At 37.5% G+C, this 23783-nt stretch overlaps 1 pseudogene; it reads left to right on the top strand.

Moving 5' to 3' along the window:
* Positions 1–1284: 1284 nt before the first annotated feature.
* On the top strand, positions 1285–22403 carry LOC113290446 (annotated as a pseudogene).
* The last annotated feature ends 1380 nt before the right edge of the window (positions 22404–23783 follow it).

The raw sequence follows: 23783 nt of genomic DNA, 5'->3' as shown, positions 1-23783 counted from the left end.
TAAATAGTGGAGGTTATTTTTGATATTTTTAGATTTACTAAAAAAATTGATGACGTCAGCAATCCGGAAGAATTCAAAATCTGACCCCGAAAATAAAAGTTTTGGACCTAGAAATATCAAAAAGTGAAAGTATGGAGTTGATAGTGAAGGATCCATTTTGTGGGGCTTCTATATATTGAACCCATATAGTACGGGGGTTCTAGTATTTTTCACTTTTGTCAAAGGGAAAGCTGAAATGTTTATGGGAAAGTTGACTTCCGGTCAAATGAAGTTGATTATGGATAAGTAGGGCGGAAACAAAAAAGCTTAAGAACCACCACTCGATTATCTTCCATCTCAGAGCAAGTCTTATGGTGAAATCTATCCATCTTCCGTCTTCCACGCCACCTCAGCACTTGGAACTGTGGATGGAAGCGCAAGTGTAATGGTGGAATAGTAGAAACGCAATTAAGAATTGAGTTAAAAAAACGCAATTAAGAATGAAGTTTTTTTTTCAGCCGTTAGATTTCAACAACTCATTTTAAGTCTACCGATAAAAAAAAAACGCAATTTTTAATTACGTTTTTTTAGCTCCATTCTTAATTGCGTTTAACGCTGTTCTTATTGGCGTTTAGCTGTATTTCACGGATCCTTCCACCAAACTATGGAACATTGCTTAGATTTTGTGTGGAAAACCCCAACTTGGAAGCCACTAGACTTGGCATTCCATGAATTTTCCAGACTTTGGAATAGGTTGGATTCCACCATAAGACTTGCTCTGAAAGTTCATGGATCTAGTGCAATTTTAAACGGCAGCGAATCGGTGAATATCCAGCGGAGATTTCAAATCTATCACCGGAGAAAAAACCATTATCTACTGTTTCGATTCGATAAGTTAACTAAAATTGCATCAAGTAATTATATCAAGAATCCTTTCAATCCTGATCTCGTGAAAGAAATTTACGAGTCTGAGCTCTCAGTGAAACAAGGTCATAATAAGACTGTTTCCTTTCACAGAATTATGAATTTAGAGGTTTCTCAGTATTTGGAGTAGTATCTCTGGCCTAATTTTGATTGTGATACTGCTAGCTCGGAACATCTTATACTGCTAACATCTTATGATATGATAATATGTATGTACCTATTATTTTTGAAACCCTAGTTTTCTTTGATTTTTTTTTCTTTCAGAAATTTGATTTTAATTGAGTTTTGTTGAAATTTGTTGTTGGATAATGTAGTTTAGAGAGAATATAGCTGCTTGGTCTCTGACAATTTAGTTGCTGATGGATTGGCAGGGGGGAAGGACTTTAATATCTTTCAGGTTTTCTTCTTTTATCCACTACCAATTGTGTCTGTTTCTTTGTACACATACCTTAGCATTAGCATATCTTTGCAAAGGCATATGGACCATAACTGATTCATCTTAAGCCATTATTAATGTTTCATTTTCTTCACTTCTGAGGGCTTCTTATGGTTTTCTATACTTGCTAACACTTCGTTGTTTATGGTAGAGTTTGGAAAACGATATGCCAGACAGTATTGAAAGCTAGCAAGTCTGCGGGTCTGGAGTTGTTTGTCTTACGGCCGGTTTCAGGTAGTATTACTTTTTAATTTTAGTGTGGTTTAAGTTTATCTGCATGACCTTTCCACTTAAATGACTGGGGTGATTTTAAGATGAAGATGGAGATGTGCCTCGATCCCAATTTAATAAAGAAATGGCATAAGATGATAAAGAAGCAATCCAAGGAAGCAGAGAAACGAGGAGAGCCTTTTGACCTCTTAAGCAAGCTCAAAGTAAGATTTGTTAAGAATCTGATTGATGAATTTTTGGAGGTATAACACTGCAGTTCGACGTGGTCATCTCATTTTTATCATGGGTTTAGGGTGTATTAATCTCGATATTTCTTAATGAAAAAATGCTCATAAGTCATACCTGTTAATTTATTCTCTTTCAGACACTCGATTCCCAGATTTTTCCACAAAAACAATCGCATCATGGGGATAATCAATTTGGTGGTCCTGAACAAGTTGGTAATGGCTTTGTGCTGTACTGTAAAAGGTCTTGGGGTTTCTCATTGATTTGTTAAGCCAAACTGCCCACAAGGAGGGAGGTATAACATTGAAACCAATTGTATCATGTTTTTTCTTGTTTGTTCGCCAATTGGAGATGAAATATTTTTAACTGATATACTAAATGACTCTTTAGGTATTTGAGGCCTGTTGTTGCTGATGTTGCGATTGTTCCCAAATGTCATTTAAGTTTTGTAACCACCCAAAGGGACGGCTTTTTGCACAGTTGGTTGATCTGCTCCAGTTGTACGAAGGATTTGAGATTAATGATCATACTGGGACTCAGCTGTCTGACGACAATGTTGTTCTTGTTTACCATTTCCTCATAGAAGCTTTCCAGTTCTTAGCGTCCAAGAAAGTTCGCAAGGTGTGTTGATCAGTGTTCATATGCAAACAATGTTCACACTGGTCATAGAATTGTGTTTACTGATAGTCTAATCTCACCTATGTTTTGTTTTGACCATTGTAGTTGAAAGAACTTGCTATAAATGCACTTCCATTATACCGAAATGAACAGATAATGTGGGATGAAAGCCTTGTTCCAAGTATGAATTACTCTGGGAGGGATGCCTGACACTCCCAAAGTTAAATCTTCAGTTTCTGACCCTTCATGGTTATCTTTTGAGAATCTTCAATCTTTTCCGTCTTGAGTCAACATTGGAAATTCGAGAAGACATCCAGGAGGCCGTTCAACATCTTCTTGCATACTTAAATGTTGAGGGGGAGAAACTGCTTTTCGAGGTTGGTCAAGGATGGGAGTGCAAATCAAGGAATTTAGGATCAAAATGGTAAAGCAATCGAATGTAGGAGAGGTCAAGCCTGCCTCTGTAACTGAAGATGTTATGTTCACTCAAGATGTGTTATTTCCATCTCCATCTGTCCTTCATCCGAGCCTCTCAGTTCGGAGGAAGCTGCAAAATTAACTGTACCAGAGAGGCTCAGCCTTCAGTTTGTATTTGGCGGTAAAGTTATTGAGATCCGCGACGAGAAGGGAGGTCCCGTGAATGATTTTACTGGCTAATTGAAAGAGATGAACAGAAAGCTCCTAAAGGTGAATTCTGAACTGTTACTGTTGCCTTGGATACAGCACAGTACTTCATGGATGTCAACGACATTGCAAAGAAAGGTGCAGAAGATGTTTATGGAATATTTAATATACTATTGAGGAGGAAACCCAAAGAGAAACTTCAGAGGAATCCTGGAGTCCATAAGAGACCTTATGAATGTACTTATATTGTTCCCGACTAGTTGCACAATATATTCTTGGGTTATAGACAAATATGCCTGATTTTCTTGGCACACTAGACTTCAAAGACACGTTTCACGATGCAGATCATTTGAGAATAAGTTTTCCACATTATCAGGTAGTGCTCTTGATCTATTTATGATGGGGATCTCATGAGTTGCCTGCATTAGCATTCAATTGTATGCAGGATCTATTCTTATTTGGTTCAATTTTTTGTAGGTTTGCTTTACAGGTCCAGACTCCAGATGGTAACGAATTTTCACATCCTGAACCGCCGTTTTGTTTGAAGTTTCCGAAGGCTCTGAAAGGCAGTACACATGCGCTTTCAGGAAATACATAATTAGCGACAGATGCACAGAATGATGTGCATATGGTGGATGCAAGTTCCGGAGCTTGAAAAGCTTATTCTTAAGGCATATGTTCCCCCTGATCAAGGTCTATATCCCCGAAATCAGCCTAGAAAGAACTCTTGTAGATTGACTCCCACCCAGGTACTTGGGTAACCATTTTTATATACATATCAATGTTCTAAAGAAAGTGGTGTGTATGTATGTGGGTCGAAAAACGGTCAAGATCATCCGGAATTATGGACGGCAGATATTATCTCCGAGCCCTCTAAATATGTCTTTGCACGGCTAACCCTTAACCTTGACTGTAGCCGAGCCCAAATAACCCCACCTAACCTCAGCTTTGACCCGTCCCTACCTTTAAATTCTCCGTGGTCTCAGTCAGTGTTTGCCACCTCCTCGGTACTTCTGATTCTCCCTTTTGAAACGAGGCGAACCCACTTCAAAAATTCTGTCCTCAAATTCTAATGGATTCAGTGGGTGTTAGCGTCAAACATCAATCATCAACAATAGACGTAGTGGTTTTGAAGACAGAGTTGATGGTTTCACAACACAGGTACGTGGCTTAATTAGCAACGGTAGTGGAAGGTACACATGTATGGAATGGTGGCATAGCAATAGTAGTGGTATGTTAAGAGGGTACTGTAGTGGCTAGGCGCTACAATAATGGGCGGTACACGAGTGTAAGGTTGCTTAACAACGTAAGTTGGAGGTCAACAAGAGGATAGTATGGTAGTTTTCCATTGGGGTTGGCGAATTGGTTATGGGAGTGGCAGGCTTATGAGTATAAGATTGTGATTTTTCCACGAGACTGGGAGTTAGTGCAATAATCATTTCGATCGTTACAGATGGGAGACTATCGCCGCAGATTATTGCGGATTAGTGCAATAATCTCGATAGATTGTTACATATTTTCTTTTCTTTTCATTTCTTTACCGTTCATATGGAGATAGATTTTGCAAGCAAGGGCGGTCAATCCCTTGCTGGCGGATCAGCTAGTCCCCAAAAATCGAAATACGACTGGTTGATCACCGTTGATGGCCGGGTCGGATCAGCAGCTCGATGGATCAAGCCTGGGCGGCTGCTCCGAACTGTACAACTACGGTAGGGCGGGATGTACTTGGCAGGGGTGTCACAGGGGAAGTGGATTAGTGCAGAGATTGAAAACGTGACGAAAAGCCGAACTATCGGCATCGAGAAGGTTCGAGCGAAGAGTGTTCCCCTTGGCAACAAGGGCGCTTAGGCGGTCTGGCTACGCCGGCGGGACATCTAATGTCTGCAGCACTCACGGTCTAAACGGTGCGATTAGCTCACGCCCAAAACCACTCAACCCGAACAAAGGGAACAAAAGGGTCATTTTCACTGGGAGTTACTACAGTTAGGGTTGAACATGGTTTCGGTTTTCCGCTGGAACCGGACCAAACCAGACCAATTAGAAAGAAACCAAACCGAACCATTTCGTAATGGATTGGTTACGGTGTAGAAAGTGAAAAACCGATAGTGTTGGTTTTGGTTTGGTTTACAAGTATTAGAAAACCGATTAATTTTTAAACTTAATTTCTACCGTTGATTTACAAGTATTAGATTCTACCCATTGATTTAGAGGATAAATAGAAATCCTAAATCTAATATTTCATTATGATACTCTCCCTCTTTCTCTTTCTCCTTCTCTAAGTCGCCTCCCTTCTCCACCGCCAACTACAGCCGCTGCTACTCGACTTTTTTCTTCCCGTCTTCCTTTTTTTTTATTTGTCAATAACTAAATTAAGATATATTATATATCTTCTTTTGATCTCTAGAATTAGAGTAAGCTTTAACTATTCTTGATATTTTTTTTATTTTTTTTTGTCTGTAAATTTTTGTGAATCAGTACTATCGGCAACTATGATTTTTATATCTGTAAATTTGTGTTTTTTTTTTGGTTTTTTACATAATTATTGGTTAACCAAAAACCACTGGGACAAACCGAAACCAACTGGAACCATTTGGAAACTGAACCAATGGTTAATGGATTGGTTTGGTTTAGATTTTTAGAAACCAATAATATTGGTTTCGGTTTTGGTTTGGCTAGAAACCGAACCAAAACCGACCATGAACAGCCCTAACTGCAGTATATGTTTGTGGCTGGCTAATAGAATGCTATGGGCACCAACTTACAGATATCTATGGGCACCAACTTGCAGATAATGTTCAGCTGTCACTTAATTATTACGGATGAGCGGGTAAGAAGCATAGTAGCTTACACACATTATTAAGTGAACAATTTATATTTTACAATCATGATGGTTCTAACTCATAAAAAAACAGGAACATCAAAATTCATGTCGTGGTCAGGGCTGAATACCTCCATGCACAAAGAGATGCCAAGAGATCAAAATATTATCTAATTAAGAACTTCTGTATGGCTTATACAAGGGAAGTTACATGCCGGTCTTAGGGCAATTCCTATGTGATGAACAAACTCAGAATTTTTTCATTTTGCTCCCACTATGGCATGAAAAAACACAGAAAATGAATGTTCAAATGAACAAACCTTTCCATTTGAACATCGAGTCGTAACATGCAGCACGCGTCTGTGTTAATAACGGGTGACATTACAACCAACGCTGGCGCTTTTCAGGTTGATGCCCGCATTTTCACTAAAAACACACGTTGTAACTTTCAGCGCCAGTGTCATGACCAAAAAACGCCAGCGTCTGACTGAATAGCACCAACGACTCCATCTGAACGGCTGAAAATTCTGGTGATCCAGTGGCTACATTTTTTGAATTCTATAAATACTCCTCATTTCAACTCTAAAGTCACACATTCTACACTCTCTCAAATCATCTACAAAAATGCCTCCCAGAGTTCGTGTTGTTAGGTTCACTCAACAAGAGCATTTAGCTATTTGTAAAGCCTTTATTTTTTCATGCGAAATGTAGCCAATTCGACGTTGAATTTCTGGGAGAAATGTTACAGAACGTTCACCGCTGAAACTGGGAACATCCATTGGCGTGATTCTCACGGATTGCAGCATCATTTTAGTGTAATTAGTACAAATCTATTGGAGTTCGTCGCCCAACTAATGGAGAATCACCAAAATAAGCTCAACGGTGAAGCCGAACATGAAGTGATGCCCAGAACTCTAGCGATGTGGCCAGCATCTCACCGCGGTCGTCCTTTCGACTTCCATGCTTGTTTCAACATTCTTAGGGTGCTCAACAGATACAATCCCTACATCGCCCTAGGAATTCCACCACCCGCTGAAAATTGACCCATATGTAATAGTTGTTTTAATTTAATGTATTTCTTTTATTCTCATGCATGACGTGGATGTTCAATGCAGTATGTTTTTATTTATGCAATTGATGGTGCAATGTTTGATCGAAGAGAATTTAAAATTACTTGATATTGATGGTTTAGATAATCATAATAACACAGAATAAACAACAAATTAAATAATATAATACCATAGTGAACGATTTGTCCTACAACTTCAATCAGCCTACTCCACCAAAAAACACATGGGACATTCCCAGAAATGCCTTCCATATGTGTCTTCTTCATAAGAAGTCCGTAAATGCATAAAAGTCCTGCAACCGGGCCTTGAGCATGAACTGATTCTCTGTGGACAATGTTTGTATTCGTGATCTCCATATCCATAATGCTTGCAGTGTAATAACTCCTTCAATTTGGCTTTATGTTTGAAGTTTTTGCAGAATGTTGCAATCTTTTCTTCTTCTTGTTTTTTTTTCTTCATAGCATCATCTAGCATATGTGGTTCCTTTGGACAATAAAGATCTTGACATTGCAAATACCTGAGATTTTCCGTTTGTGATTCAATCAACATTCTGATACGTGAACAACCTTCCCGCGGACACTTTGAATACATCCAAGGACATTGCATAAGACTGTGGTTATCCACGAAACATAATGGGAAAAACTCTTTTGCTTCGACACATAATATTTGCTTCGCTTTGACTTTAGAAAACATGGTGGATGATGAGAGAGAAATCAGTTGGTTTGGTTTAGAATAAAATCTAGTAATGTATTTATAATAGAAAATAGGCGTTGGTAATTCAAACGGGCGCTTAAAGGAAAGTCGCCCGCGACTTTATTACAAACGCCAACGGCTAAATTTCCATTTCCAACAACAAATTTTTCGTTCTCGTCCTATAAATTTCATTCATTCTATCTCCAAAATCACATCTTCTTCTTCTTCTCTCCTCCTTTGCAGAAATGTCTGTTAGAAATCGTAGTCCCAAGTTTACCGAAGAAGAGGATATAACTCTATGCAAATCATATTTCTTTCATAGGGTAATCACTGGTGTTCTTATTTCTCATGACAGTTCTTTTTGGGAGACTCAATGTTCTTCTCATTGACATGAAACCCAGCAAACCGAGATGCTCGTCGATTGCGTACTCATTTTCATTCTATTAGGCTTGTAGTCCAAACATTTCTTGCTTTGGTAATAGAAATTGATAGAGAAAAGTTCAGCGGTGTAACTGAAGATGAAGTGATCCAAACAACTCTTGATAATTGGGAGGAAGCTCAAGGTAAGACTTTTCGTTACGAACCGTGTTTCAGAATTCTAAAAGATGGTCCATCTCAAGCACATCGTTTCTGCACTCGAATGCCGCTGCCGGAATTTACAATGGAAGAAGATGTTGCTCTTGTTCGATGTTGGTTACATCGTATGGTGAGACCAATGAACCATGAAAATTTATGGGAAAGAGTATTGAGACATTTTGTAGCATCGCGGGAGGAAGCAATAAGAAACAGTAAGATCCTAGAACTAAGAATTGCATTCATCACTAATGAAGTCAAATATTATACGGAAGTATTGTGGATGGTTCATCGTAGCTATTCTGGATTATCCAACGAAGAACTGGAAACCATCGCTCAGACCAATTTTACCGAAGAAAGCGGTAGAGAGTTTAGGCATTTTGAATGCTATCAACTCTACAGAGATAATGTCGTTGGATTTGATGTAGTTTGATGTTTTTATTGTTGGTTATTAAAATGTGGTTTGATGTTATTTGCAGGATTAATAAATTGTAATAAATTTCACTTAATCTGAAGTGGAAATCTATTTTAAAATATAAACACTTTCATTCATTGATATTACTGCCAATTCTTTTACAAGATATAAACTTAGATAATAATAAATACTTCAATAAAAATCAAGTACACGTTTTGGCCTCCTGTTTATCTTCATTTGACGTATTTTCCACTCCACGCGCTCTTTAACAGTTTCACCTTTGTTTTTGAATTTTTTGTTGTTAACTTTCAAAACTGGAGCTCTTCTTTGCCTTTTAGCGGAACATTTTCTTGGAGAAACTTCTAAAACTTGCACTTCCCTTTTACAATTTTCAATCTTTTTAAAAATCTCACATATCTTAGAAACAACAGTTTCAAGTTTTGCATCGCAAAAAAGTGTGATCGCCTTTTCAGCTATTTTTAGAAGAGGAACATAGAGGGAAAAAGTGAAATTCGAAATTTTAAAAACTACCCGTTGGCGTCAGAAGCAAAAACGCCGACGATATAGCTTGTGACGCCGAGTTAGTATTTCGGACGCCAGATTTATTCATGCGAACGCCATCGTTCGAACTGTGAGCGCCAGCATTTTTACGTAGATCGCACGCCTTTTGGTATAACGCTCAGTGCTTTACCATAGTGGAAAACCTAGTTTGGCCATCCACCTGGCTGAAATTTTTTTTGGCTGTGGCCATTGCCATAGGAATTTCTCTCAGGCCACAAGAGGTTTGACTTCACACTTTTCACCACTGTAAGAGTTGCAACCACCAATGATTAAGGCTTCCTTAAGAAAATGTATTTAACCTTAAGAAAATTGCTTAACCGGCCTGACTAACCCTAAATTTCTTAGCATAACCTAATCACGATGTGGTTGAAATCACGGGGCCAGAGAGAGCCATTTAGTAACCAATCAACGTGAATCTAAATTAAAGAAAATTTTGTTTGCTGATTTAGATGTGATATAACTTCCATGTTTAAACTATAGAGTGCAAAGTCGCATCAAGTAACAACTAAACTTGCAAGCTTTTACGTATTTAAAACATTAAAACTCGCTGACAATAGTAACCACGTCAAGCTATAACTAATCAGAAGGTTTTCTTGAACGCGTTGACAACTTGGGATAAGACTAAGACCAAGAGATAGGACAAGCGGGGTGTACCATATATATGTGGGAAGACGGCCAATATCGACACAAGTATACTGCTAGGTGGAGCTTCTGTACGTACCACAGCTAGATTTTTCTTTAAACTAGATACTGAGGAGAGCCCCGAGCGACTACAGTACAATATGAGTTGTCCAATATTTTATAATTTATTCAGCAATTACAATACTTCGAGAAAATGTCACATTTTACCAAAGAAGGGTTTCATCGTACATGATTGGTAGGGGATAATGACCATTCATGCCTTCCGTGACAGGAAAGAAAAATTATCACAAAAAAATTGGTTAAAAAGACCAAAATCAACAATTTTTGGGGTGAAAAAGATATTTAGGTTTTGATACTATTTAAATGGACAAAAATATAAAAAATAGCCAAGATATAAACAGTTTTATCCTACCCATTTTCAAATATTTTTTCTTATTTTTAATTTACATCAGGATGCATCCAGTTTCATCCTTGCTATTTTTTAAGTTTAAGTCAGGATGAATCCAGTTTCATCCTTGCTATTTTTTTGGTGTTCATTTCACTTATATTAATTTTTACTCGTCCATTTGAACCATGTTTTAAAAATATTTGGACAAATGACCCATTTTCCGAAATTATTAGGGCTAAAGAAATTTTTTACATTAGCATGGTTAGTACTCGCCCTCGGTGCAAAAAGCGGAACTGACTCTCCAAAGGATTACGATCAATAAAAATTATAAACATCATCGGCAAATTGTTTTAGAAATGGATATGCTGAGAATAAATACATTCATCCCATGGAGTAACATTTAAGGATTGGCAGGCCAACAATGGCCAAAATGTGAATTTCTATAAATATCACGAACGATCTTCACCGCTGTTTGACCAGGATACATATACACAACCTTTCTTTAGAACATTGATCTCAATCCGCATTTCTAAAATAAAGTAATAAGGATCGAGAAGAGTTAATTATGACCATGGGAGTGTGTCGAGGGGATCAACAACAAATACATTCAAGTTCGTATGAAGTATAAGATGGCTTGCATTGTAAAGCAATTTGATGCATTTTGATTTGTGAAACATTACATTGGGCTGATGAAACATTCAATTAAATATTCATAGGTTTTGACATTGTATCCACGTGTGCTAAAGATAATTGTATGTAATCTTTTGAATACATTGATCATACAATTAGATGGGGTTTGTATTGCATCGTATGATGATAACAATGAAGATTAACATATTGCAGACGGTGTTTTAAATCAAAGAGGAGGGATCCTCTCACATTTTTATTATCACATTATCTCACTCGTTGGACGTTATTTTTGCGAATAAAAACCAAACCGTAACCGATTTGAAACTAATATTTTGGGAATATGTTCCTCTTACCAAGTTATACATACCTATCAAAAATGAGCGTATTCCGAGACATATAACACCACCATCTACTACTTTGAAAATGAACAGTTGAAAATCAACGGATTTCTGGCCGTCGAAATTAAGATCGGTAGATTGTGAGGTTTTATATTTCAGAATGTGCTCATTTTTGGTAAGTATGTATAACTTGATAAAAGGAACATATAACCAAAATATTAGCTTCAAATCCGTTACGGTTTGATTTTTATTCGCAAAAATGACGTCCAACATGTGAGATAGTGTGATAATAAAAGTGCGAGGGGATCCTTCCTCTAAATCAAATTGCTACATTCAACGAACTGCAGATGGTTTTTGTATTCAATCCAAGACCGTGGGAAAATAAATTACTCTTTTTTGGCACGACCTCTGTTGGAAGTTAAACCAAGATATGTTAAACTTGTGAAGCAAGGTGTTTTGGTTCTAGAGAGTTCTATAAGAATTCTATTTTGAGTTTGTTTTATGTTAGGAAAGTGTGCCTTATTTAGAGTTTGATTTTATTAGGAAAGTACTTTGAGTGATCGTCAAGTTTGTGAGACTATAAGTAGGCTATTAAGCAATGAATTTATGTACACTGAATTTGATTATCAATGTAATCGTTTATTTGCTTCCGTTTATGCTCTCCTCTCTCCTGCTCGATCCTACATTTGGCATCAGAGTGAGGTGAGAGGAAGAGGGAGGAGAGGAAGATAGAGTTAGAGAAGATTTTTCACTGTTTTCGTTTTAGGGTGTATGAGAAGGTCTCAGTAAAAAAAAAATCGATTGTATGAAGTTTGATGACAAGAAGAAGATGTAGTAGTCTTGTGCTGCTGCTGCTGCTGAGGAGTTTGTCCAGCTGTTTTAGGGTTTGTTGGTGAAATTTTTATTGAACAAAAAAAAAGGACTTGAAGCTAGTTAGCTGAGAAGAAGACTTAGCCGCGTAGGGTGTTGCTGCCATAGCCCTAATCCTATATCCAAGACATCTGTCGAAGGATTACAAAGTGAATTCAAAGTCGAGAAGATAAGCTGACTCCGAGTCACGAGTTGGAGATAATTATTTCACCGAGATTTTTGGAGTTGCATGACGGTGTTTGCTTCCAATGCCAATATACAAAGATTATTTGTGTGCTGAGAGAATTAAGATGGATTGAAGTGGTTGTTCAAAGATGAATAATGGTGATCGATCACTGCTGTGTGATACTGTCAGAGAAGATGAAGCCGAATCAGATGTTCTTCACGGAGTGAGGAAGGAAGATGCTGTCGTGTATGGTTTACTCATTAAGAGGGTAAAAGCCGTGACTGGTTGCTGTTGTGAAGTAGTTAGATGGAGACATGCAGATCGAGAAGAACAAGGAGTTGGAGGTGATTTCAAGATGGGATTAGAAGATTGGACCGAGATTGAGATGAAAATTGTAGTGAGGTTCTTTGAAGTCGATTGCAGAGAAATAATGAAGTTGCGATTGGTTTAAGAGAGTCGTGTGAAGGTAAAACAACGAGTAAATCAGAACTGTATTTTCTTAACAATGGTGCGATGGGAACGGACTGAAGATGAGTTGATGCCGTGGTGTTTAATGGTGAAGTTCAACAATGGTTAGGATTTGCTTTAGAAAAAAAAAAAAAAGTGTTACTGAAAGTTTGCAACAGTTTTGGTGTTACAAATGTTAGTGTTGCAATTGGAGGGGAACTGTTGCAGTTGAACAGTTATAGAAGAAAGTGTTACAGTAGTGACAAAAAATGGTCACATTTTGTGACAGCAGATGACAATAAAAACGTGTGATGTTTTCTGTCAGACACGTTGCAGATAACAGATTTGATGTTTGTTGAGATAAGAAGTTTTTGGGTAAGAGGTTGATTCGAAGGGTTAACTCATGGATTCGAAAAAGATGAAAGGATCAAAGTTGGTATTGTAGTCAGAGGATTGGTACAGTTTGATAGAGGATCAAAGCTGGTATTGCAGTCAGGACTAGTAAAGTTTGGTTAAGGTGATCGAATTCAGAAGCTTAGAATGACAAGGAATGATTGGATGGTTAAGTTTGAGCTTAAGGGAGGATGGTATCGTATTAAGCTCAAACATGGAGATTGAAGAGTTTGTGGCAGAAACTTGGAAATCTGCAAAGTGTGGCAGACTTTGTGTTAGTTATTGCTTGTGGCAGAAGCATGAAAAAAGAAATATTGTGAGAGAATCTTGAAAAGAAGTGTGAAGGTTTCGTAACAATAGCGTGACTGGAACAAAGAAACAAAAAAGAAAAGAATAAACAACAACAATGTTATGAAGAAAGAGAAGTAATCACCAGGTGGTGATGAGAGATTGAAGAGAAGAGACGTCACAAGGGTGTGATCGTGAGAAGTGAAGAAATCCCAGTGTGGGGATTTGGAGTTGTGAAGAATTTGGTTTTGTGTTTGATTAGCAAGTTTTATAGAGCACAATGAGGTGTTTCTAGCTTGTTAAAGATGGTGTTTCGCTTCAATGAAGAATAACGAGACAGAAGTTTGTGATTATTGCTATGGTATGATAGCAATATGAAGTGAGTGTTTGAGTGTTGATCAATGGAAGAAGAGGTTACGTAATTCTCGTTGAATGATATCTTGGTTTAGGGGAGGATGTTGGAAGTTAAACCAAGATATGGTAAACTTGTGAAGTAAGGTGTTTTGGTTCTAGAGAGTTCTAGAAGAGTTCTATTTAGAGTTTGTTTTATGTTAGGAAAGTGTGCTTTATTTAGAATTTGATTTTATTAGGAAAGTACTTTGAGTGATCGTCAAGTTTGTGAGACTATAAGTAGGCTATTAAGCAATGAGTTTATGTACACCAAATTTGATTATCAATGTAATCGTTTATATACCACTAATGATGATCATCTAAAATTATTCTCAAAACATAGGCGACATCGGCGGATTTCCGAATCTTGGATAAATATATTGAATAAAAGAGATGTTACATACAACGTTCAAAGGTGCTCTTCAATATACGGGGAACTTCGAATAAAAGGAATGCATACACCAATCAAGTATTCCCCATATATATCTATAGGTGATTCCAATTATGCTCTCATTAAATCACCAATAAATATGAAAAACCTGTGAGATTTTCTTTTGATGAGACTTAAGAGGTTGAGCCGAGGCCGGAGGCCTCGGTGATAACTAGTATTGTATATATTACTATTCACTAGTGTGTCTCCCGTGCGTTGCACGGGCTTAAGTTTGTATATCTGGGGCTTATGCTTTTAGGCTTAAAAGTTTGGTCGTAGATCTATGCATGGAAGGGGGCTTATACTTTTAGGCTTAAAAGTTTGGTCGTAGATCTATTCATGAAAGAGCGTGCTCTGCACCGGCTTTTGTTATAAGCTACATTAAGGTTTGTGAAAGTAAAACTGTACCCAATGTGCGGTGGGCAACTAAAAGCAATGTAATATTTGAGTTTAATAATATCGGGCTTGTGTGAGTCTCTCTTTCAACAATAATGTTCTGTAGGGTTTATGCAGCATTGGCTCATGAACATGTGTTACATTACATGAGCTACACCAAGAAGGCTAGCACCAATTTCATTTTCTTCTTCTTTTTGTTAATGACCGTTACAACCCCCATCATCACTGCCAGTGATTTTCACTCTTGTAGAATTCAATTCTGTTAACTATCTAATCACTCAGGCTTCTAAAACCATATTTTAAAGATCAGTTCTACAAATGCTAAATCAATTCAGTTGATAGCCATGCCTTCCACTTAGTACTAAAAATAATATAATTTAGATCACTTTAAACCAACACTGAACTAAAGACTGTAAGCTTACTTGAAGTCGTACTTGTCAGAACAACATCGTCTCCCTATGAAAATTTTGTTTATGTATATACTTTTAATCATTCTTTTTCCACGACAAAACCTGGAACTTAAACATAAAGAGGGTTTCCTTACCTCAACGTACATGATTGAGGTCACCTGAGCACCCATATTCACAGTATATGCTGGGGAAAACTCATTTCTAAGTGTTGTAGCAAGACTTCCCTAAACATGTATCATAAAGAAAGTTATATGGTTGTATCTGAGTCGTCAATTAAATGTTAACCATAATGTATAGATAGATAATAAACAAACCAGCCAAATATACGTGGAACATACTATTGCAAACATGTGCCCAATGATAGAAATTTCCATATGGTACTGGCCGATGACATAGTAGTACATATATCATTTTGGTCACCCCCATTTGTGCTATCTCGAAATAAAAGTATTTAGATAAATAAGGATCAAAAAAATATATGTTGCAGGTATTATCTAAAAGTAGCCAAAACAATCACGAACCAATCTGAAAAACACCATTATCAATTTAATTGAATGTAGGAAAACCATGCAGTATACTCAATGGCATACTGAGAAACTTACAACCGACTAAACTCTTATAGGTTTTTGGTTGTTGCTAAAGAGATAGAAATTATTAACCCACTTTCTATGTCAACCTAACTATGCAACCTCTGATAGCATTTATTTGGATAATAGATTTTAAAGTACTTGAAAGAAATTTTGAACTTCCTACGAAAATTTGGACATCATCATACTATTAACCATGCTTTACTTACTTTAGATAAAGTTAGCATTTGTATCATATTCAACAGAAAAACTATGTCCATGTTATGCTCACACAACAGTTACTAATCGCCACTGGGAAATAACTATAAAGTAGTATAAAAGAAAACCCCTTCAGATGAATTGCATTGTTTTGTATACTTATAGAATGGTATCCTCTTACTTTTTCAGATGTTGGTGCTGATTTATGAATAGTTTCTCATTCATTGTGCCCATTGTTGTTGCTTTGTAGTGCTTGAGAGTTTTATTATAGATATCGCCGTTCCTTTGTATCGCCTGTTACTGCTGTGGACTGGCATCCTAAAAAAGTGTATGTACCTGCAAATTTCCAGTTTACACAACGTATATGGACACCGAAATGAATAACTGCAGCATGAATTACCTTTACTTGAAGCTGAAGCTGGAAGCTAGCCGAGAAGCAGCGAAATGGTATTAGTTTTGCTGGCTCGAATTGGGTTAGCATTAATACATCTAAGAGGATATAAAGATTGTGCAAAGAAAATTAGATGTCCAAATGCTAACCAAGTTTAGCTACGAGCAGTAGTTTCTCCCTCTATAGCAGGGAGATTTCAATAATATTTCCTTGTTTCGTCCTCGAAATTAATCGGTGATTCACAGTTTGCATAAGTAAGAGGATACCATCAACCTAACCGATGTAAAATACACATACCTTAGTGCTACCCCTAACATGAAGATATTAGGAAACTGCTGTCTGCAACTCCTTGGCTTTCCCTTCATGAGATCCAAAATTCGGAGGGCCAAATTTTTAGCTTTTGACGATTTCTTCTTGCTTTGCAGAAAGCATTGATACAGAAACATCTTGTAAAAACAATGTCCAAATACAATAAACTGTCAAGTTCATTAGCTGAACGACATTAACTAAACATACAACCAATCAATGAAGAAGAAAAAGGGTAACAACTTACTGAATACATGTGTTTGTACCCAGAAATATTTCCAAGCACTAAACACGATGATTTTGGTGATGATGAGGAAAACAGGGTTAAAACATGAAACAAGCATAAAGATGAGAGACACGAATTTTACGTGGTTCAGCATGATTTGCCTACATCCACGGACGAATCCCCTTGGGGAGTGATATTTTAGTGATATTAGAATTACAGTGGATTTTTTCTCTCTTTGCTCTCTCTCCTCCCCTCCTTTTCAGAATTACATTTCCCTCTATTTATACAATTGCGAATAAGGGTCTCCCCCTAATTGTCAGGTAGAAATAAAATGTATTAAGTTTTCCTTCATGCCTCCTGGCCATGCCCTCCATGCCTCCTGACCATAAACTTCCCTGTAATTCTGCATGAACCTGCCTTCCTGCACTAACTTTGCATGAAACTGCCCTCCTGCATGAAACTGCCCTGCATTCCTCCTTGTATTGATTTTGCATGAAACTGCCTTGCATGTCACCCTGAATTAATCTGCTCTGCTGGCAGACTGGATTGACTGGTTGACAGGCAGAATGGGCTGGCAGTATGGATGGGAACTGGCTGACAGCGCATCTGGCAACATGGCTGGAAACAGGTTGGTGGCATAACTGGCAACATGGCTAGAAACCGGATGGCATCGCAGCGGAGTACTTAGTTGGAAATTTGCTAGAGGTGCGACTTGCAACCTGACTTTGATAGTTGACCGACGGTTGACTTTGACCATTGACCGGGCGTTGACTTTGACCATTGACCGGTCATTGAATTTATGTAATACTGGGAAGGCTGGTGGGCAGCCTCGGTTGACTGGTTAGCGGGCTTGGATGACAGTTGAACAGTGTCTCAGACAACATTCTGGCCCAATATGTGGCAATTTTACTCATGGTACAAACAACATCATAGCACCTCCATCTACAATATCTGGTACATACAAACGATTCTGAGGCACGGGTAATTTTTGTACAATGTACATATCATGAGGAAAATATCGGTTTGCTGTCTCCGCATGAATTCCTTTTCGAATATCCATAACCTGATTTTGTTGCATGTTTACAGTAAAGAATGCCACATTAACTATTTCGGGTTTTATTTAGAATTTGCAAACGGTATGAAGACTATTCAAAGCCTATATTTTCTTCCTTGCAGATCTTGTTGTTCGGGTTCTTTGTTAAACACGATAAATCGTACGAATAGTACCTGATCGTTCGTTTAGACTTTTACCCAATATTTCGTTTTCGAAATTTCATAGTTATGACTCACTGGATTAAAACAAAAAATAAGCTATGACTTCTGGTTTTAGACTTTTACCTCTGGATGTGGTAATGATGAACATGAGTAACGAACACTAATAAGAAATAAATTTATATCATAATTTAAACTCAAACAATAGATCAAAAAAAGAATAAGAGAGGAAAAAAAAAGAACCCCAATTATCCTGGCTTGGTTGGGGTATACCCAGATTAATTAGGGTATACCTAATGAGACGAAACCTGGGACATTTTGAAGTAAAAGAAGATACCCTTTAACTATGTATTTTCTAAATGGCTAATATACTCTTGTTTAATTAACACTAAAACAATCTGATTAGGTTAATTAATTCCATTTAGATTAGTTAATTGAGTAGATTAAAACTTATGAGTTTAAGTTATGAAATTTTGTTTTTGATTGAACTTATGTGGGGAGATTTTTGATGAAAAACATTTGTTTTGAGAATATTTTTTGCAACGGAAATGAAAGCACACAACCCAAACATTTCTGAAAAGGGGATTGCAAAGTTGTTGTATGAAATCATACTCATAATTAAAGAAGAAATGAACACTTTCAGTTCTGAAAGTATGAAAAACCTTCAAGGTCGATGAATGAAGACCATGCCGACTATATTTGTCCGGCAAGGTAGATGAATGAAGACGATGCCGACTAACTTTGGAAGGGTATTCAAATGAACATAATGCCGACTTTATTTTTTTGACACACATGAGACGACTAATATTAGTCGGCAAGGTCTACGAAAAAAACCCAGCCGGCTGTTGAAAAATACCCTGCCGTCTAATACAGCCGTCAAGATTTTCAAAAAATACCCTGCCAACTGTTGAAAATTTTTACAGTCGCCATGGCTATTAAGAAAAGTCGGCAAGATATTCAAAAAATACCCTTCCGGCTGTTGAAAAAATTTGTCGCCATGGCTATTATGAAAAGTCGGCAAGATATTCAAAAAATACCCTGTCGGCTGTTGAAAAAATTTACAGTCGCCATGGCTATTATGAAAATTCGGCAAGATATGCATGTTACGACCTTGCCGACTAAAGACACAAAAATCATAATTTTCGATTTATAACCTAATATAACAATCATATAAGAAAAAAATCACACAACACAATGATGGTTTGAGTTTAGACATCACTTAGAGTCTTCTTTTCGCCGATAGAATCAACCATTTTTTTGGAAAATCAAAGTTGAATATTTTCGGTTGATGGAAGAAATGGAAAGAAGATGAAGGGGAAGAGCAGAGAGATTAGGGAAGATTAAAAGATTTTTAGTCTTTAATTTTAAGTTAATTAGTTCAAGGGTATTAAAGTAAGATCACCAATTTTGACCACCCCTTAGCAAGAGCACTAGGTCCATTCAAATTTGGGTATTCCCCAATTAATCTGGTTATACCCCAGTCTCACCAGACTAATTATTGGCCAAAAAACTCGAGCCAGATTTAACCAAAAGAACCCTAATATACCTGATAACTTGAGAGAATAAGCTCAAATCATTAAGAAAAAGTACCTGCAAAATAGCAAAACGATCAAAAGCATTTAGAATTTTTTTTAATGAAAAAACCCAAAATATCAGAAAAGAAACAATCGTTAGAGAGAAGAGTGAAAGAGAAAAAGGAAGGAAAAGATGATTATGGTTTTGAGAAACAAATTAGGGTACGTATATTAGACGGAAAGTACTCATCACCTACCTCATTTTGTGTGCTACAAAAAACACCGAAAAAATCTCAAAACTCATGGATCCTATTGGTCTATATTCTTTCAAGTGGGGTTCGAAGCTCTATAATTTAAGCTTTGTTCAGCTTTCGACCACAACTCTCTAAATTGGTCTCAAATTATATATACAAAATTCATTTTACTATGAATTTGTGCAATTTTGGCCGTTTCTCTTATTATTTTCTGAGATGCCGAATTGCATATGTTGCTTGAATGTTAATGTCTTTGTGCGATAGTAAGATTGGGTTTTATGTAGTGTATTCAAATTTATGCTTACATTGTTCGTTTTAGATTCCTAAAGTCATTACATTATTCAAGTAATGTGAAAAACCCTGGCATCATATGATCTTCCATTGGACAATGCATGTTCAAGTTGTACCACGGTTTGACAATCCTAGTCCGTTTCCCAGCGGTCACCTTTGTTCTCATATAAATAAGAGCTTTGAAACAGATATGTTGGTACCCTGCTCTTGGTAGTTTCTAGGCTTAGCAGAAACCATGACCATGAGCGAATCTATATTTTTTGGAAATAATTGGAAAAATAAACATTTGCACAGAAAATGAGTAATAACCACCAGAAAAGACTCTGGTATGTATCAGTACAACATTTTGTTTGTTTAGGTGTGATTGTATCATAGTTCTGTTAACTCAATTTGGATTAAGTTAGTTGTTGGATGAACTGCATTGTTGGTTTGACCCCTAGAAAGAAGCGATAGGTATACTGTAACTAGTCCTTGAATAGCTTACCCTTTCTTTTCAGAATGCTTTCTATTGCATGCTAACAAAAGAATCATTCATTTGACTTTACTGTGTTGCAGGTTGGAGCCATCATCTCTGGTATACAGCCAGGGTCAACCGTGGTTGTTGGTTCTCCTGGTACTGGAAACACTGATACAGCTGTACAAATCTTGAATGTTCTTTATCATAATTATCCATCTCAAAGAACATTGATTTTTACTCACTCGAATCAGGTATGAGACTACTGAATGACATTTTGTAGAAAATCTTTCTGTGAATATAATCTTCTATTACTGTCCACTTCGGAGGCATAGGCTTGGCTCTTTGTTAAGATTTTAAAGTTTAAAGAAACCATTGTTTCAATGCTTGTGTGTTATAATTCGCCAGATCAACCATTTCGAAGATCTTAGATTTTTTATTTTTAATTCGTTTTTAAGTGCTGAACTCAGTATTGCGAATCCAGGCATAGTTTAAGTCGACACAATGTTACGTGTCCAGTTGGATTCCAACAGTATAGCAGATTAGGCCTCACCAAAGTGTACATGCTATATATATCAAATATAGAGGAATGGCCTCTGTTAAATGTGGATCTTCACATTTATAACATTTGTAACATTGTTCGTTTCACTATGGCAGAAGAATGTCCCTGAGAGGTACCTTCTTCGTTTGGGTGAAGGAGCGCAATAATTAGCTACTGATCTTAATTTTAGTCGGCAAGGCAGAGTAAATGAAATGCTTGTTAGAGGATTGGATCTGCTTTCCGAAGTAGAAAGGCTGGCAAGATCACTTCAACTCCGAGAAGATGTGTAATACACTTGCGAAACTGCCGGATACTTTTGGCTGCGTCATGTCTACTGACGGTGGGAACAGTTCTTAGCAGCTTGTGCACAAATTCAAGATAATCCCTCGTTGAGATTATTAGTCCCACATTGTATGGGCAATTAAAATCCTACGGTTTATAATTTCTTAGGACCTCTCCACTCATTGCCAATTGGTTTTGAGTTGGATGCCCGTATTCTAACATGGTATCAGAGCAGGCTATTTGTGTCGAGTCAGTTGACCGAACCTTTACTCCGCGTCACCCGATTTATTGTCCACGTGTTAGACCCAACGAGGCTACACGTGAGGGGGCGTGTTGAGATTATTAGTCCCACATTGTATGGGCAATTAAAATCCTACGGTATTGCCAATTGGTTTTGAGTTGGATGCCCGTATTCTAACATCCCTTGTTTGTTAAAGAGCGGTTCCCATTTGATGAGTTCATCTCCAACACAGTTCACCAGTCTTCTCAGGCCAGTCTTTTGAAAAAGACATGCATGCAGCAGAACTGCAGAAGGATGTTTCCGTCATCTTCAAACAATATTTCAAGAACTTGAAGAGCGTTGGGGTTTTGAATTGCTCAAGTCTACGGCTGACCGGGAAAATTATCTGATGATCAAACAAGCAAAGATTGTGGCCATGACCTGGAATCATGCGGCTCTCATGAGGAAGGATTTCCTTCAGCTGGGTTTGTAGTGTAATAGCGCTTATGGAAGAAAGCGCACAGATTTTAGATTTTGAGACTTCCATTTCGATGCTACTTCAGATGTAGGAGGATGGTTATGCACGTCTCAAGCGCTGCATATTGATTTGTGATTACCACCAGTTGTGAAGAACATGGCTTTCCAGAATACAGCCACGTGGACCAGAGCTTGTTCGCGAGATTTGTTCGGCAAGGTAATATCATATATTGAGCTTAACGCCGAAGCTAGAGCCAGCCAAATGTAGCCATGCTGTACAACTGGAGATACAGGGATCTTGGAGACCTGCCAATTGTGCGAGAGCAAGCAGTTTTCCACACAGCAAATGCGGGATTTGCTTATGACTAACAGCTGGTAGATGTTCCTGATTATAACGGGAGAGGTGAAAGTGCTCCATCTCCGTGGTTTTACCAAAATGAAGGAGAGGCAGAGTATATAGTAAGTGTGTACATCTACGTGCGCTTTCTAGGTTAACCTTCCGGTAAGATTTTATTAGGAAATAATATATGAGAGTCTATATTTAGGAGATATGCACATTAAGTTGTGAGAGTTATATTAGGAAAGTGTTCTATGTTTAGAGTTTGATCTTAGTTAGGAAAGTATCTTGTGTGGTCGTCAAGTTTGTGAACAATATAAATAGGCTATTAAGCCATGAAAATTAATATACCAAATCATTATCAATATAAACTTCTATTGCTTCCGCGCGCGTTTATGCTCTCCTCTCTCTTGCTCGATCCTTAACATGGTATCAGAGCAAGGTGAGAGGAAGGGAGAGGAGAATGAGAGAAATTCTTGAAGCTGGGTTTGGTTAGAGAAAGAGTTAGAGAATTGTTTTTCGTAGAGAAGTTGTGTGAGTTCTCATGGTTTAAAAAAAAAAAATTTTGGAGTTTGTTAAGATGCGTTAGGGTTTGAGAGAAGTTAAAAAAAAAAAAAAAAAAAAAAAAAGAAGAATTGTTCGAAGGCCTGTCAAAAGAATCGTTGTTGTTTTAAAGAGAATGAAAATTGTTGGAAGGTTACTATTCGTGACTTGTTGGATTGGAGGCAAGGTTTGGTCGCTGTTAGAAGATGAGGATTAACGATAAAGCAGACACAACAAGTTTGTGAAGAGGCGATGCTGGTTGCTGTGTTGCTGTTGTCGTTAGTTTGCTGGAGAATCTGATTTGCCCTAGATTCTGGTCATGGGTTCGAAGAAGGTTGGTTTACATTGTCATGACAGGAAGTATGGAGTTGAGCTGCTGTTGTTGACTAGTGAGCAAGGTAAAGATGGAGCTGTTGCTATTGTAGTTGCTACTTCAAAATCTGATGCAAGCTGTGTCTGTGTGATCAAGGATCGAGACAAGAGTAAGTTTTATTAAAAAAAAATAAAAAAATAAATTAGGGTTAGGTTTTGTGACCAAGATATAGCTGCGAGAAGACAAGAGTTATTGTTGCTGTGGAGGGTTGCGATTAGAATCAAGCACTAAGTGTTCGAAAAGATTCCGGTGTCGACGATGATTGATGGACAAGTTGCTGTTGAAGATCAATGATGGTGGTAAGACTTCCGGTGTTAGAGGAGGTTGGAAAGAAATCATGGGTGCTTAGTCATGATCGTTGATGTGAGTATATGTTCGATGGCATGAACAAAGGTTGGAAGGACTTGTTTTTACACAGGAGAAAATCAGTTGAAAACTGATTTTTTGCTGTTGTTTGGTCACAAGGTTCGTGTTAAAAACTAAGAAAAAAGGTTACAGAAAAGTTGTTAAAGAACAGTTGTTACGAAAGAGTTGTTATAGAAGAGTTGTTAAAGGAAAGTTGTTGCAGAAGTGTTGTTACAGAAGATCAGTTATAGACACATAACTAAAGGTTGTTACAGAT

The sequence above is a fragment of the Papaver somniferum genome, chromosome 6 (genome assembly GCF_003573695.1).
Source record: "Papaver somniferum cultivar HN1 chromosome 6, ASM357369v1, whole genome shotgun sequence".
NCBI lineage: Eukaryota > Viridiplantae > Streptophyta > Magnoliopsida > Ranunculales > Papaveraceae > Papaver > Papaver somniferum.
The sequence above is the reverse complement of the archived record's forward strand: the minus strand, read 5'-3'. Positions and strand labels throughout refer to the sequence as shown.